This window comes from Protopterus annectens, chromosome 1.part2, assembly GCF_019279795.1.
Source record: "Protopterus annectens isolate FY-2018-M chromosome 1.part2, PAN1.0, whole genome shotgun sequence".
Classification (NCBI taxonomy): Eukaryota; Metazoa; Chordata; order Ceratodontiformes; family Protopteridae; genus Protopterus; species Protopterus annectens.
The window spans coordinates 889,255,064-889,273,985 of NC_056727.1; positions in this window are offsets into that span (position 1 = coordinate 889,255,064).

Below are 18,922 nucleotides of genomic sequence, written 5' to 3' on the forward strand. Positions count from 1 at the left end.
ACAGTCAGCTGCCTGTCAGGCACCAGGATCCACCACATAATGCACGCACTCAGGTTCCTCAACAACAGGTAGAAATATGACTCTGTCATTGTACATATGGGTGTGAATGACCTGAGATGTACCTCCCTGGACCACATGACAAGTGACATGGAGGAGCTCTCAGATTATGTAGCCCAGGTGGGTATGACCCTAGCCCTGAGCAACATCCTACCATCACCCAGAATGATATCACAGTACAAGCAGAAAATTATTGATTTCAACAATTGGCTAACGTTCTGGTGTCATTCTAAATGGATCCGGTATCTGCCTGGGATGACATGATTGACAGACCTTGATGCTTTGCCAGAGATGGCCTGCATCTGTCACCCCTGGGCTTCTGGATACTGGCCAAGGCTCTTGCCACCCCTATAGTGCCTTTTTAGGTGGTGTTCCAAAGACCAAATTACCACAGTAACAGCTACAAACAAATGCAGTCTGAGGGTCATGATGCGCAACACTAGAAGACTAAATCTCAAAATGCACTCACTCAAAGCACTCCTTAAAATGGAGAACATCGACGTTTGTGCCATAACAGAGACCTGGTTCAAGGTAGCAGAAAGCACCCCTTCACTACCAGGCTGTAACTCATTACACACCTTTCAGCCACAGAACTTGGACTGAAGCTCCAAAGGCGGTGGTGTTTCCATATTCATAAAGGATGTGCACACCTCCAGACTGGTGGCCCAACATAACACATCTGAGATACTTCAGGTGCAGCTAACATTAGGTAAGACAGCAATTCAGGTCTTAGCCTGTTATAGGTCCCCAACCATGTCCCAAGACTCACACTCCACATTCCTAAGCACCCTGGAGAATATTAGGGTCCAACCTAACGCTCTCATACTGGGTGACTTCAACTACCCCTCGATTAACTGGGAAAACTACTCATTTAGATTGATTAAGTACTTTTTTGGCTTGTTTCTTGCTAGTTATTGCTAATTCCACCTAAACGCTCAGTTTCTAGCATTTATTTGATACTAAAAAGCCTATTTCTGCTGTTTACTGTACTTACTGTTTGCACTTTTAAAATCGTTTCTGTGAGCATTTAAACTGTTTTAACTGTTGTATGCTACACACGCAAGTGCGATAGCCATTTTACTGTGCTTTAAAGTGACTATTTTGTTGTATTTGCCTTAACTTCTAAAAAAAAAACAAACAAAAAAAATAAACTGTTCTACACTTGTTTCCCACCTTTCTGAAGCTAGTAGAGTCTAGTTTTCAGAGTTTGCTGAATCCAGGGCTGTATTGTAATTTCTGTGTTGCCCATACCTTACTTGGATAGAAGGAAGTTTCTCTGTTCACCAGTGAGAGTGGGCAGCTTTGAGCAGCCTATCTGTCCCTGGAGGAGTGGATTTCAGCTCAGCATTTGTAGTTTATTGGCCATTTTGGGTTAATTTCTATCCCTTTCATCTTTCTGCTGTAAAAACCCACATTTGCATGTTTTTCCCACTTCTATCAGCTCAGCAAGATCCTGCCCAGGTGTTCTGCAGAGTCCTACAGCAGCAGAAGGAGAAAAGAGAGACTTTGTGTTGATTAAGTACGTTTTTGGCTTGTTTCTTGCTAGCTATTACTACTTCCGCCTAAACGCTTGGTTTCTAGCGTTTATTTGATACTAAAAAGCCTATTTCAGCTGTTTATTGTACTTACTTACTGTCTGCACTTTTAAAATAGTTTCTGTGAACATTTAAACTGTTTTAACTGTTGTAGGCTACACACTCAAGTGTGATAGCCATTTTACTGTGCTTTAAAGTGATTATTTTGTTGTATTTGAATTAACTTCTAAAAAAAAAAACAAACAAAAAAAAATAACCTATTCTACACTTGTTTCCCACCTTTCTGAAGCTAGTAGAGTCCAGTTTTCAGAGTTTGCTGAATCCAGGGCTATATTGTAGCTTCTGTGTTGCTCATACCTTATTTGGATAGAAGAAAGTTTCTCTGTTCACCAGTGAGAGTGGGGAGCTTTGAGCAGCCTCTCTGTCCCTGGAGGAGTGGTTTTCAGCTCAGAATTTGTAGTTTATTTGCCATTTTGGGCTAATTTCTATCGCTTTCATTTTTCTGCTATAAAAACCCACATGTGCATGTTTTTTGTGCTTGTATCAGCTCAGCAGGATCCTGCCCAGGTGTTCTGCAGAGTCCTAGAGCAGCAGAAGGAGAAAAGAGAGACTTTGGATTGATTAAGTACTTTCTTGGCTTGTTTCTTGCTAGTTATTGCTAATTCCAACTAAACGCTTGGTTTCTAGTGTTTATTTGATACTAAAAAGCCTATTTCAGCTGTTTATTGTACTTACTTATTGTTTGCACTTTTAAAATCATTTCTGTGAGCATTTAAACTGTTTTAACTGTTGTAGGCTACACACTCAAGTGCGATAGCCGTTTTACTGTGCTTTAAAGTGATTATTTTGTTGTATTTGCCTTAACTTCTAAAATAAAACAAAAAACAAAAAAAATAACCTATTCTACACTTGTTTCCCACCTTTCTGAAGCTAGTAGTGTCCAGTTTTCAGAGTTTGCTGAATCCAGGGCTGTATTGTAGTTTCTGTGTTGCCCATACCTTACTTGGATAGAAGGAAGTTTCTCTGTTCACCAGTGAGAGTGGGGAGCTTTGAGCAGCCTATCTGTCCCTGGAGGAGTGGTTTTCAGTTCAGAATTTGTAGTTTATTGGGCATTTTGGGCTAGTTTCTATCCCTTTCATCTTTCTGCTATAAAAACCCGCATTTGCACGGTTTTGTGCACCGCTCTGCACCGGTTAGCTAGGGTTAACTATCCCCAGCTCTTCAGTTTTTCCCTTATAACTAGTCAGTCTTTCAGCCTAAGCACTCAGACCTGCACCTCTTAGCCCAGCACTTGTTCTAAATCTGCTACAGCATTAAATAACCCCCAGTACTCAACCCACGCACTTGCCTGGACGGAATAGTCTATATACTTCCCTACTTGACAACTACTTCCCCACTTAACAAAAGCAAACAGTCTTTGCTACTTATTCAGGCATGTCCAAGAGACAGCTCCTGGCATACTCTCCAGCCTACCTGATGAACCTGGGCATCTTGAGGCAATGCTACAACTGCCTCATGTACACAGACAACCCTCTGCTCCTACCACCAAACACTAATACCTGTATGAGATGCACTTATACAACCAATCTAGAGGCAAAGCTCTCTCCAACCAAGACTGGAACAGACACAGTCAAGAGGAGAAGGTAATAACTCACAGCACCCCATTCACTTCACATAGACCTACTAAACCAACACCTCCAAAACCCACACATAGTAACACCAAGACATATATGGAGGCTCTGAATAAAAATCTAAATCTGCCTAGGCAATAGAGACCTCCAAAGCAGACACACATGCAACCTCCTCCCACAAACACACCCCAAACAACACATAGCCCACAAACTCAGCATGCCACACAACCACAGCTCATAAGGCAAAACAACATACCCAGCACACTAGTGATAGGTGACTCTATAGTCAGGCACACCGACGTCCCACTCACCAGGCTGGACATAGAGACAGTTACCATCAGCTGCTTGACAGGTGCCAAAATCCACTACATAATGCATGCACTCAGGTCACTGCAAGGCAAGTACAAATATGACTCTGTCATTGTCCATGTTGGTGTAAATGACCTGAGATGTACCTCCCTGGACTACATGAAAAGAGACATGGAAGAGCTCTCTGATCTTGTAGCCCAGGCAGGTATGACCCTAGCCCTGAGTAGCATCCTGCCTTCACCAAGAATGATACCACAGTACAAGGATAACATGATCAACTTCAACAATTGGCTAAGCTTTTGGTGTCACTCAAAGGGGATCCAGTATCTGTTTGCCTGGGATGACATGCTTGACAGGCCACAATGCTTCACCAGAGATGGCCTGCACCTGTCACCCTTGGGATTCAGGATATTGGCCAAGGCTCATGCCGCCCCCATAGTGCCTTTTTTAGGCAAGGCTCAAAAGACAAGCCCACCACCATAAGAACTATAGGTGACAATAAACTGAGGGCAATGCTACTCAATGCTAGGAGTCTAAACCTCAAAATGCACTCATTTGAGGTACTCCTCAAAATGGAGAACATTGATATCTGTGCAGTGACTGATACCTGGTTCAAGGCTCCCAAGAGCACCCCAGCACTACCAGGCTATAATTCATACCATACATTTCGGCCACAAAACTCGGACCGAAACACTAAGTAGAGGTGTGTCCATATAGGTTTGTACTAGGCAAACTGCCCCTGCGAGATATTTTAAGCCTAGCCAATTATCCCCAGTGAGATTCAAACCCTGCACCTTGTGTTTATTAGGCAAACACCTTAACCATTAGGCCACCCTCCCAACAAGGACATCCACACCTCCAGGCTAGTTGCGCAACATGATGCCTCTGAGATCATCCAAGTGCAACTAACCCTGGGCAAAAGTGCATTCCAAATTGTAGCTCATTATAGATCCCCCACCATGACCCAGGACCCTCACTCCTTGTTCCTGAGGACATTGGAAAAAATGAGGGTCCAACCAAATACCCTAATAATGGGCGAATTCAATTACCCTAACATAAACTGGGAAAACTAATCTTGTACTAATCCCCTCAATGATTCCTGGAATTTATAAACTCTAATGCCCTGGATCAACTTGTCAACACCCCCACCAGGGGCAACAATATTCTGGACCTGGTCATTACCAACATGGGTTACTTGCGCTCAATGCCCAAGATCAACTCCTTGCTTGTTAGATCAGACCATAAACTAATCACCCTGGATATCCACATCCCGACCTCACACCCTCACAAGGAACCCATAGTAAAAAATTTCTCCAAAGCGAACTTCACACTACTCAAAACTGAGGTGACTAACTATGCGATACCCCTGCAGATGGATAATACAGTCACAATTGCTGAATCCTACACAAAACACTGTACAAGCACCTGCATGAGTGCATGGATTGTGCTATCCCATACAAAATCAAGACACTATCCTCCAAAAAAAGGAAGCCAATCTGGTGGCCCCCTGCCATTAACAAACTCTACAACAGAAGGAAGAAACTGTTGCAAAAGAGAGTAAAAACCCAGGAATGGAGGAGCTCCCTGATGGGCCTCAGTAAGAAGCTAAGATCCCTCATAAAATCCTCCAAAGAGAATTTTGAAAGAAAAATTGCCACGGACTCCAAAGGCAAACACAAGGCATTCTTTAGCTATGTCAAGAATCTCCATGGCAACACTCAGATCTGCACTGAGCTACAATAGAACAGCGCAAAATATACAGAGCCAATTGATATTGCCAACATCTTGGCAGATAGGTTCAGTGCAAACTTTACTCCCCTCTCACCCCCCCAAAGGGCCTATAACTATACCAAATGATTGTAGACCCCCATTAATCACAAACATGCAGGTAAAAACAGCACTCTCTAAAGCCAAAAACACAGCATCCATGGGACTGGACAACATCCCAGGCTGCGTCTTACATGAACTCCAAAATGAACTAGCCCCTCACCTAAACTCCATGTTCAATCACAGTCTCACCACAGGCTATGTGCCCACTAAATGGCAAACAGCAATGGTTATCCCACTCCACAAAGGAGGAGCCACCACAGAGCCTGTGAACTATCGACCTATTAGTCTGTCAAGCCTGGTTTGCAAGGCCATGGAGCGTATCATCATGGAACTCATAAAGAAATATATTGATAACCTCCAAACTCTGGATGCTACCCAATTCAGATTTGTAAAGGGTAGATCATGTTTCCTAAACCTGGTAGACTTCTTTGAAACAGTTACAAAGGCCACAGACGAGGGCAAGGTGGTTCACACAGCCTACCTGCACTATCCCCCATTCAGGAATCATAGATAAACTCAAAAGCTATGGAACTTATCATCATGGACCTACTAAACAAGGATATAGGGAATCTCCAAACTCTGGATCCCATACAGTTTGGTTTTGTGAAGGGTAGATCATGCCTGCTCAACTTGGTCAACTTCATTGAGTCAGTCACCAGAGCTGTGGATGAAGGCAAGGTGGTTCATACAGCCTACCTTGATCTGGCCAAGGCCTTTGATACCATTCTCCACTCAGGAATCATAGAAAAACTCATCAACCTTAACATAAACCCTTATGTCACGAGATGGGTGGCCAACTGGCTCATGGACAGAACCCACATGGTGAGAGTTGCAGATTCCAGATCCAATTCCAAACCAGTGACAAGTGGAGTGCCCCAGGGTTCAGTCTTGGTACCTCCCCTGTTCGGTATATACTTCTCCGAAGTGCAAGTGAACACTGAGGGTCTGTGGCTAACCATGTTCGCAGATGACTGCAAACTGGGTGCCATAATCGATTCCCTGGCTGATGTAGACATCCTGCAAAAGGGCCTCATCGAGACAGACACCTGGTGCCAAAAACATGGCCTCAAGCTAAATGTCAAAAAGTGCATTGTCATCCCCTTTAGCAAAGACACAGTACCCATGAATTACCAAATAGGGGAAGTTCACTTAACACAGAAAGTGTGATAAGAGACCTTGGAACCCAAGTGGATAGTAACCTCTCCTTTGATAATCACATTGCCACAGTGATCAGAAAATATTTCTACGTGGCCCACCTAATCACAAAAGGGTTCGCATCTAGAAAAAAGGAAGTCATTGTCCCCCTCTACTCATCACTTATCAGACCTCTCATTGAGTACAATGCCCCATTTTGGATGTACCTCACAAGACATTTACAACAACTGGAGAGGCCCCAAAAGTACCTCACCAAGAGGATTGCTGGCCTCAGACAGTTGCCCTATGCCGACTGGCTCAAAAAACTCCAACTCTACTCGGTCGCATACCGCTTACTCCGAGACCTCTGTCTGACATACAAATCTATGTCAAACCCGGAATTGATGGACATGCTCCACTTAAAGAAATCCCAATCTCCCTGAACTACATGCTCTAGGGACTTAAACCTCACCACAACAATAAATAGGACATGCTGGAGGGATAGAGTCTTGTCCCAGAGACTTTCCATGCTCTGGAACAAAATTCCCATCTACATCAAGCAGAGCTCATCATTAGCACTCTTCAAGAAAAACCTTGATAAGTGGATGGGTGATAGAAAATTCACCCCTGGGATCATGTCTGGGGCTCTGCTCGATAGAGGGGCAGGAATTTAACACTACATGGGTGGAAAAAGCCAAGACACTGTTGGCTAGGCTTACTTTGGCCCATGGGCCGATAGCCTAGTACCTACCTATGAACCTATGTACCAATACACTTGCCCAACATTTCCTGGAATTCATTAATTCCAATGCCCTGGACCAGCCCATTCTTACTCCATCTAGAGGTAGCAGCATCCTTGACCTGGTCATTACTAACATGGGTGACTGTTGCTCTACACCAATAGTCAACTCCTCCCTGGTTAGATCCAACCATAAACTAATCACCTTGGAAATCCACCCCCCACCCCCTGCAAAGGTAACAAGCATGAAAAACTTCTCCAAAGATAACTTTGTGCTCCTAAAAACAGAGGTGGCTAACTTCACAGCACCCATGCAAATGGAGAATAGTTGCATGACCACTGAATCATACACCAATGCACTGTACGAACAAGTACACAGATGAATGGATCTTGCCATACCCAATCGAACCCGCTCTCCTCCAAAAAAGGAAGCCAATCTGGTGGTCCCCTGTCATAAACAAACTCTACAACAGGAGGAAGAGACTGATGCGGAATAAGGTGAAGTCCCAAGACTGGAAAAACACCCTTATCAGCCTCAACAAAAAGTTGAGATCTCTCATCAAATCCTCTAAAGCTAGCTATGAAAACAGAATTGCAGCAGATAGTAAAGAAAATCACAAGGCCTTCTATAGTTTTGTAAAGACTCTCCACGGCAATACCCAGATTTGCTCTGAGCTACTGCACAATGGTACCTCCTATACTGCCGACAAAAAAATCTCAAGGATGCACCATGGAGCTTTCAACAAAAATCCAACTAATGTAAAATCAACAAGTTGTAAAATCAACAAGTTCTTTATTTGTGTGAACAATGGTAAGCGCTTTCACGTCTAAGAGACGCTTCTTCAGACCTCAATGTTACTACATTTCACTTGCTCCTTAAATATAGAGACAATTAGCACCTTCATTTAATTGATTATACCACTTCTAATTAAAGTGCAAGTGCATAAAACTCAGAAACTTGATAAATAAGAATATTTAAAAACTATATATAAAAAAATTCACTTGAGCTTATTTAAAGTAATACATATATCAAAGTGCTAGTGCATGGTAATTAAAAATAGAAATGAAATGCTGATATACATATAAAATACATTGAATCCATTCAACATAAAAAACAATACTGGGAGCAGTAAATATATTTAAAATTTCAATAAAGCTTCCTATAACCATGTCAATTAATTTCTTAATCAAAAATATTAGAACCTATATATATTTTTGTATAAAAATTAATAAAATGACATTAAAGTATTGCAACATAAATAAACACATATAAACACTAGATACCAACGTCAATGTTTCAAAGACCTAGATGTTAAAAATGGCTTCAAGGTAATTTTTTCATTCAGCCCAAATTTATGTGCCTGTAGCCTAAGGATCCATCTACTTTCTATTTCCTCTGTGTGGTTTTTTATGTTGCCTAATCTATTTGTTCTTCTCACTAATTCAAGCACTCTAAACTTAAAACTATGGCTGGATCCATGCTCCATAATATGACGTGCCAAAGCATTAGTATCATTTTCCTTATTCACTGCATATATGTGTTCCCTTATCCGTTCGCGAAGGGTTCTATTTGTCTTTCCTATGTAGAACTTGTCACATGTTTCACATTGTGCCAAATAAACTAAATCTTTTGTTCTACAATCCGCATATCCTCTAAAGGTATAAGCCTGACCTGTATGAGGGTGTATAAAACTTTCCTTGTCTGTTATATATTTACATTGATTACATGTGCGACAAGGGAAAGTCCCTTTCCTTTGTGATTGCAATGACTTATTCCCAGTTTGTTCATAGCACAATAATCTTTTTAGAGACTTCATATTTTTGTAGGTTATACTAGGCTTATCGTCTATTAACATTCTAATCCTATCATCCATCAATAATAATTTCCAATTATTTTCTATAATTTGCTTTACTTGTCCATTTCTATTCGTATATGGGATGATTAATCTATTTTTCTTTCTTTGTGTGCTTGCAGTATTCTCACTATCACATACTTGCCTGTGAAAAAACGGCTTACCTTTGTGGTTTCTTAAATCACTACATGATGTTATTGTCTCTTTCACGTCTTTCTCATTGTACCCTCTAGATGTAAACTTACTGACCAAATCGGCTTCTTGTTCTTTAAAAACCATATCTTGTGTGGTAAGTTTGGATGTTCTGAGTGCCTGATTCTTCACAATATTGCAGTATATATGTTTGGGGTGCATGCTGTTTCGATGCAACAAATTATTTCTCCAACTCGGCTTCCTATAGACTTTTGTATCTATCCCATTCGGTCCTTTGGTGAGCTTAACATCAAGAAACTCAATATCAGTCAGAGAGTGTATATTCTCAAAAACCAAAAAGTCTGTGGTGCCATTAAGGTATTTCACAAAGTCATGTAGGTCTTTCTCATTACCTCCCCATATAAAAAACACATCATCGACAAACCGACCATAGTATTTGATACATTCAGCATATGACACATTATTGAAAACATATGTATCCTCCCAATACGCCAATACCAAATTGGCATAGGAATTTGCACAGGGAGTGCCCATGGCAACTCCCTTTTTCTGCAAAAAATAGCTATTTTCATGTAGTAATACATTATTATCCAATACCATTTCTAACAGTAACATCAATTGTATCACCTTATTGTTGATTACTCCCTTTTCCAATAGGTAAAGTCTCACATATTCTATACCTACGGTGTTGGGTATGCAAGTGAACAATTTTTTTGTCGTTGGATTTGCTTTTTATCTGCAAGGTGCTTCACTCGAGAGGATTATCTACAACGCTACCTCCTATACTGAGCCAACAGATATTGCCAATATACTGGCCAACAAATTCAGTGCCAACTTTACCCCTTTCCCTCCCCAAATGACCAGCCACAATACCAGTAGATTGCCAGGCACCCAGTATTACTGCTGCAGAGGTTAAAACAGCACTGTCCAAGGCCAAGAATACAGCTTCTATGGGACCTTTTAATATCCCTGGCTGTGTTCTACATGAACTACAGAGTGAACTGGCACCTCACCTGTGTGCCCTGTTCAATCACAGCCTCACCTCAGGCTTTGTCCCTACCAAATGGTACACTGCTGCAGTCATCCCTCTCCACAAAGGAGGAATGACTACATACCCTGGTAACTACTGCCCCATTAGCCTGACAAGTCTGATATGCAAAGCTATGGAACTTATCATTGTGGACCTAATAAACAAGGATATAGGGAATCTCCTAACTCTGGATCCCATACAATTTGGTTTTGTGAAGGGTAGATCATGCCTGCTCAACTTGGTCAACTTCTCTGAGTCAGTCACCAGAGCTGTGGATGAAGGCAAGGTAGTTCATACAGCCTACCTTGATCTGGCCAAGGCCTTTGATACCATTCCCCACTCAGGAATCATAGAAAAACTCACTAAGCTAGGCATCAACCCGTATATCACTAGGTGGGTTGCAAACTGGCTCACAAGTAGAACCCACAGGTTGAAAGTAGCTGGTTCCATCAGACTGCCGACCAGTCACGAGTGGAATCCCACAGGGTTTGGTCCTGGGTCCTCTCCTGTTTGGTATCTACTTCTCTGAAGTTCAGGCCAACACAAAGGGACTCTGGCTGACAAAGTTTGCAGACAATTGCAAGTTGGGAGTTATTATTAACTCCCCAAATGATGCTGACATCCTACGGAAAGGGTCTCACTGAGACCAACGACTGGTGTCAGAACCATGGCCTTAAGCTCAATGCCAAAAAATGTGTCATTATCCTCTTTGGCAACAACCCAGTACCAATGAATTACCACATCAATGGTAGTCCACTGAACACAGAAGGCGTTATAAGAGATCTGGGAACACAGGTTGACAGCAACCTCTCCTTTGACCACCACATTGCCACTGTGGTCAGAAAGTCCTTCTATGTGGCAGATCTCATTACTAAGGGTTTTGCATCCAGGAAGAAAGAGGTCATTGTCTCCCTCTACTCTTCCCTCATTAGGCCAATCATTGAGTACAATGCCTCATTTGGCATGTACCTCACTAGACACCTGCAACAACTCGAGAGGATGCAAACGTACCACGCAAAGAGGATCCTAGGCCTTAAACAATTGTCCTATATGGACAGACTCAAAGAATTCCAAATATTCTCTGTCTCATATCACCTACTTACAGGAGATCTCTGCTTGACTTACAAAGCCATGTCTGACCTAGCTCTGCTAGAAATGCTACATCTAAAGAAATCCCAATCCCATCACACCACATGCTCCAGAGACCTCAACCTCATTACCACAATCAACAGAACATGCTGGAGGGACAGGTTTATAACCCAGAGACTGCACATGCTATGGAATAGACTTCCCATACATATCAAGCAGATGACCTCACTGGCCCTCTTCAAGAGAAACCTTGATGAGTGGATGGGAGATAGAAAGTTCACCCCAGGGATCGCTCCAGTGGCTTTACTCAACACAGGCACTGGGAACTCTCCTCCAATAAGTAGACTGGTCCCCCCTTAAATACCTTCAACTAGACCAAGCAGTTCAGTACATTAATGACCAATTCCTCTCCTGCTTAAACTCACTAGCCCCACTAAGAAAAATATGGAAAAAAGCAAACTACACATACTGGCTCTTGCCAGAAACTAGAAAGCTACTCAAAGACAGGGACAGAGAATGGCAAACATTCCAACTCACTAAAACCTCTGAATCCCTCCTTAAAGTACAAGCAACGTCACAACTTAGTAAAAAAAACAAATCAAGTATGATAAAAAACAGTACTACGCCTCTATCCAAAATAGGTACCACAAAAACCCTAAAAAATTCTGGGATTCTATACACCAACTTCTTAAACCCGGCCAGGGCCCCACTCCCTCCCCAAGCACAGCTATCTCTACAGACAATATAGCCATTCAATTCAATAACCACTTCATAAACTCTATACTAACACTAGTCAAAGACAACAATGACAATAACCAATTAGCACTTCCCCCCACTTTTATAAATAACCCAGACTCCTTCAATTTCCATTTCATACCAACCCACTACATGCAAAAACTACTAGCCAGACTTAAAATCTCTAGTCCTGGTCCCGACCTACTGCCCAGTGAATACCTTAAACTCGCTGCTGATCCTATTGCTTACCCTATCACTATACTACTTAATAGATCTATCACACAGCAATATATACCTTCACCATGGAAAGTATCCCACATCATCCCACTCCATAACGGAGGTGCCTCAATCGACTTTATAAATTACAGACCCATTGCCCTACTTTCCATTAGCAAAAATACTTGAAAAATGCATTCACTCCCAACTACTCAACTATCTCCTAAAAAACAATTTCCTCTTCCCTACCCAACACCAATTCCACCCTAAACATAGTACGACCACAGGCCTGATTAGCTTTATAGACACAGTTAACCAACACAGGAACACTGGGTCAGTAATGTCCTCTATATTCCTTGACGTATCCAAGGCCTTCGGTACAGTTCCCCATAAACAACTTATCCATGAATTAACCTCCTATAACCTCTTTCACTCTACCATCTCCTGGTTCATCAGTTATCTATCTAACAGGCAAAAAGCAGTCAGACTGCAAAATGAACTCCCTCCTCTACTAATTATAGCTGTAGGAGTACTTCAAGTTTCAATGCTAGGCCCCCTCCTCTTTGCAGTCTTCACAAATAAGTTACACACAGCCACAAAACTTGCTAACATAATCCAATATGCAGATGATTCCTCACTAATTTGTTCAGCTCTGACAATACCTTCTCTTCTACAATCCTTCCTGGACATTGAAAATTTCCTCAAACAATATCAGCTTATACTTAAGCCATCCAAAACCAAATTGATGATTTTTTCCAATGGCAGAAAATCTCCCCACCTTAACTTCTTCACCATCTTTTCATCTAACACCACCTATATTGAGCCTGTTGATTTAAGTAAACTACTGGGTGTAATCATAGAAGGTCCACTTTAAACTAGGTTCCCATTACAGGATCAAGCCGTTCCTTACAGAATACACCCGATATGCAATCAGTAGTACCCACCTACTGTCTAGTTTACTTTATGCCTCATCCATTTTTACTAATCTAAGAAAATCCAACTTAGGCAAACTGGAATCCTGCTACCATAAAATAGCTAGATTTGCAGCTAACCACCCAACCAAGACCTATCACTGTACCTCACTTCATCATCTTAATCGGCTTGAGCTTCCCAACCAACTAACCTATAACCAATTAGTACTAACTCACTCCACCCTCCTCCACCAAGAAAACTGCCCATCTATTAGCAATATCATCCAGCCTTACTCAAGCAGTAGGTCCCTTAGGTCATCTAATAAAACTCTCTTAAAGATCAGTAGGTCTAATAACATATATGGTGACTCCCTATTCTCCTATAAAGTTGCTAAAATCTGGAACAACATACCTCAAAACATTCTCACTACTGAAAGCACATTGAAATTGTAACAACTACTAAAGGACTAAAGGAACACTTCAAACTAACATGGCTATGCCCCTGTAGTAGGCCTAAATGGTCTCTACTTGTACTTCCTTATAAGCATCCTTCCCCTAAAACTACTTATCTTCTCCTTTCACTACTTTTCATTGTCTTTATCTACCAATATCCTCTTCTATTACCATCCACTGCTATACTCTCCTACTTCTACCCAATCCAATTATCCTCTATCACCCTCTTACCAGGTTTCATAGCTGGACCTTAACCCAGCATGCTATTCTCCAGCCTCAGTCTATACTTCCTAATGTAACCTCACTGTACTTTATATATTTTATGCTATATCTACTTTCATGTTTTATCTACTAACTTAACCTGTTAAAGTCTAAATTATTAACCATCCTCTTATGCCACTGTATAACTTCCTTGACATACCAATGACTGTAAATCTTTGCTATAGTTCTGTGAATCAAGGTACCTGAAATACTAATACCATGTATAAGACTACAAACTGTGTGTAATCCCATCATATTCTCATTATAAGTCTGTTTATAACCTAGCTAGTTTTCTAAGTACACTATATATGATTATTACTCTTGTGTAGCTTCATTAATATTACCAAATTGGATAAGAATATTTATATGTGCATGTTTGTCAAAGCACTTTTATGTTCATCTTTGTCAACACATGTATATACTACTCTTTAAACTTTTTAACCGTGGAGCTTTTCTCCCTGGGCCTCCACTGAAAATGAGTCTGCTTAGACCCAGTCAGACTTCCCTGGTAAACAAATGGAAAATTAAATAAATAAATAAAATTAATAAAAAACATGTTAGAATATGTTGCATATTGGATGGACATCTGGGAATAGAAAAGGCAAAATAAAAGGTAGTTACCACCCTTTTTCTGTACGTTTTATGATACAAAAGGTAGAGTGAGTGCTGTGTCAAGAATGCTGCTGTACTCCTTTCTACAAAAGCTCAGAATCGTCCATGTATATCTGTAATGGAAACCTTACTTGTTAAAGAGTTGTAGGCTTGTTTAAGGGAACCAGACTATATCAGTTATTTTGGATTATGCACCTACGTGTCCCACTGTGAATTGCAGATACTAACATTATTAATAGAAAGCTACAGCTAGGCACTAATATTTTTGCCTCAAAATGTACATGACAACTATCAAACTGGAAAAAAAAAAAAAACAGAATCCTAGGGAAACATACAGATATCTACACATGCATATGTGTGTGTAAATATTAATCTATCTATCTATATATATATATATATATATATACTTGCATACACACACACACATACTCATATATATATGTGTGTGTGTGTGTGTGTGTGTAAACTCAGAATTTTAGATACATACACAAACATACATATGTTCACCTAAAAAGTTACGTAAAATGACTGTCAAATGACCACAAATCCTATGACAAATCCCACATGTCCAAAAGAATTAATCCACTCTAACAACACTGACAAACAGAACTGAAAATTTGAGGAACTATCAAAAGACATACTGAAAAAACTGCTCACACAAAGTGCAGTGAAACTGGTAACCTGCAAAAGCGAAACTACACTGCAGTGCTTAAACCCAAAAACATTACTATAAAAGTTTTCTAAATACAGAATTCCTAATTATCTGCCACACAGCTCTAAAGGTAATTTTAAAAACCAATCCCCCAAACATAAAAATGTTCACTTACATTGTGATATCCAGCTTTGTAGTCCAAATGAACTTCTTAAAATCTATCTGCTACCTAAGCAACAAAACACAGCAATTATCCCTAACATTTGCCACAACAGGACTTAATAATAATAATAATAATAATAACAACGATGATGATGATGATGCACTGACCTCTCATCCAACCTTCCAGTCTAACTGCAACTTTTTGAATGAGATGGATTTTGTAGAAACAGGCAAACATGCACACCCTCCAAACAATCAAAACAAAATCTGCCTTTGTTTCCCCCAGGATAACAACTTTCTGGTGAATGCATCATTTTGCTGCCAAAGTTGAATGAATGCACTTAATGAAGTAATGCATTTTAAATAGCCCATCATCTAAGCCTCTCATCCAATGACAGCAATGGTGAGTACGATAACTGAAATTATGTTATTAGTGCCTCATCAACCTGAGCATGATCATTTGCACCTCTGCAGGCATCAGTTGTTTAATCTACTGTCCGAGACAAAAAATGCTTGACACATAACCAAGGATGATGGCAGCAAAAGTAGAATAATTTGCATGCAAACCTATTTTGTCAAGCTTCTCTTATCACAGATTGTGCCAAGGGGATGACTAGAATTGTTATAGTTTCAATCAACCTTTGAGTAAATATGTTAAACTTTAATTGAAAATTTTGTGAGGAGTGAAATACATAAAAAATGGTAAACAAAAAGTTGTATACAATTTTATGTTCCATGTGTATGAACTTATTATAGACACAGAAGTATGGAAAAATACTTGTGCAAATGTGAGTATCAACAGCTGTAGAAACAGATTGTGCCATGAGGGGAAATACATTTCTTTTGAATAACTACCTCATCCCACTGCAACCACTAAAACTTAGTCACGTATGGATTGAGAAGATAGTCTGAAGTACAGATATGTATCATGTAGATAAAAGTACTTCTACCCTACCTTGAAGATAACAACACATGATTTGTTTATAGTGACCCTATAAAAATGTTCAGCCTCCATTGCACAGAGTTTATATATCTTACATAATCTTCTAGGCATTATATATTAGAGAACGGCTACATAATATTCATACTGAGGAAAATAATGAGAAACGTTTCAAAACAGTCGAAAGGAAACATGTAGATGTAATGGGATCCTATCTCGCCTACATTCATAACAGATGGGTTCGGAGCTGATCCATCGGCTCCGACTCGGCAACTAATACACTAGCACAAAGTCTCTCATTGGCTGGGCTACTCCCTATCCCAGGATGCACTACACCTGCTTCCCCAGATCTCGTTTGCCGCTTTACAAGCTGGACGTGGTCTCGACTTGGCTGGAGCTAAGTGGTTCTTTTTTACCTTTATTGGTCTTTGACCTTGGGTTTTTTTGTCTATATTAACCAAACAGCTGTTTTAACAGCTATTCCTTATTATTCCTTATTATTCTTTACTATTTGATACATTTTGAGTGCTTGAGTGTCTTCTGGTACTTTATTTTTTCAGTCGGGCAAGGCCCGTTTAAGTTAGAGGGCCTTTGCCCTACCTTTGAGTGCTATTAAGCCTTAATTACCTTTTTTGTGGTTAATTGTTTTTCGGGCCAAGCCCGTTTAAATTAGAGGGCTTTGGGCCGTTGAACTTGTTTTGTCTGTGACTGTTTGTTGTGAGGTAAACTTTTTTTCCTCAGTACTCGTGCCAGTGTGTCTCGCGCTTTTCAGTTGGCGCAATTTTGTTTATAGTGCTTACTTGTTGTGGTAAAGTCAGGTTTTTTTTTTTTTTTTTAAAATCTTACTTGTTGAAGGGCCTGTATTATGTCTAAGGAACAAAAGTCAGGCTTTAAAAAATGCACTCGGTGCAGTTATAAAATGTCCATTACAGACAGCCATTCAGTCTGTGTTTATTGTTTGGGGCCGAAACATCTGCAAGAGACTTGTAGCGTCTGTCATGCGTTCTCCTCTAGAGTTCTTCAAGAACGTAAGAACAAGTTAATTTTGAAAGGGCTTATTAAACCTTCTTTTGAGGAAGCCTTGGATCCACCTGTTGCTTCTAAAAAGAAAAGATCGTCGGGTCCGACAAGTCCGTCGGAGCCGTCTACTAAAAAGCCAAAATTGACTTCTTCTTCCTCGGCTCCACTGACTTCGGGGCCGAGGGTCGAAGGGTCTGCCTCGATACCTCCTGCCTCGGCTCCATTGGTTTCGGAGCCGCAGGTTGGAGTATCGAGAGGTGAATCACCTCCATCGGTTCCAATGGCTTCGGAGCCAGTGGAGGTGTGCAGCTCAGACTCTTCCCCCTTGGCTCCGAAGCAAGCTCCTTCGGCGCCGATGGTGGTCCATGCTGTAGTGGAGTCGGCGCCGATAGCGTTGGAGCCGTTTCGGAGCCGGTCCCCTTCTCTCTCGGAGCCGAGAGGAAAGTCTTCTCGATTGTCTACCTCCTCTAAATCATCGAGACTTTCTGATTCGGACCTGGATAGGGTGATACAGAGGCTATTCCAATCTCCAGTTTTTACTAAATTGGTCTCGGCTCCAGCACAGTTAGCTTCGGAGCCGATCCCCCCTCCAACACATTCGATTCCTCCTCCAACCTCCTTGGAGCCATTGGAGTCGGTGGTGGTGGAGCAAAGCGGAGCCATACGGTCGGAGCAGAGACCCCTTCAAGGTCTCTCGGTTCCGACTGTGCTTCCTACCCTGTCCTCCGGTTCAGGGTTTGGTACCGCGACCTCTTCAGCCGGGCCCGAGGGGAACACTTTGGGTTTGGGTGCTTCGGTGCCTAGTCTTCCTCTCGGAGCATCGGCTGCTGGAATTCCCAGTGCCATCGTGGCCTTTAGACCAGTGACCTCCTTGGATTCTGGAGGTCCGGCCTTTGAGGCCATGAGGAGCGCGCTGGCCATGCCTTTGCCGGTTCAGCAAGATTCTACCTCACCGTTCCTAGATTTGGAGACTGGTGCCTCTGTTGTGTTGCAGCTCCCCAGCAGCGGGGCCCCAGGGCCTGAGGATACCCCCATCGGGGGTTCCCTTCTTCCGGGTGGTCCGTCCGAAACTGCTTTGGACGAACCCCCACGGAAGAAATTGTGTAAGAGGAAGCACGTAGACTCCCAAGATGAGTCTGTTACATCGGATACTGACCTCGATGACGCAGAAGGGTCCCCCAAATCATCTTCAGATGATATCTCTTTCTCAGATATCTTGGAGATTCTGAGACAGAGAGGTGACTGGCAAGCCAAAACCCCTTCAGCTGAGGAGTCAGTCTTCCTCAAGGCCTTTGGGGCCCAGCCTTCCGCCTCCTGGATGTCTCCACCCTTCGATGAACTCCTTGATTTGGTTTCTCGAAGGGCGTGGGAACACCCTGATTCTGTGGAACCGGTGCCTGCCAGGCCCAATAAGTTTTTGTCAGCCCCCCCCCAGAAGGAATTTCTTACAAAGGGTGTGCCTGTAGATGCTTTGGTGGTGGCTTCTGCCACACAGCAGGACGTGGCAGAGGCTTCAACGTCTGTTCATCCTCCTCATAAGGATTCCAGGAGCATGGATAGGTACGGGAAGCGTACCCTGTCTTCAGCGGCCTTTACCTTA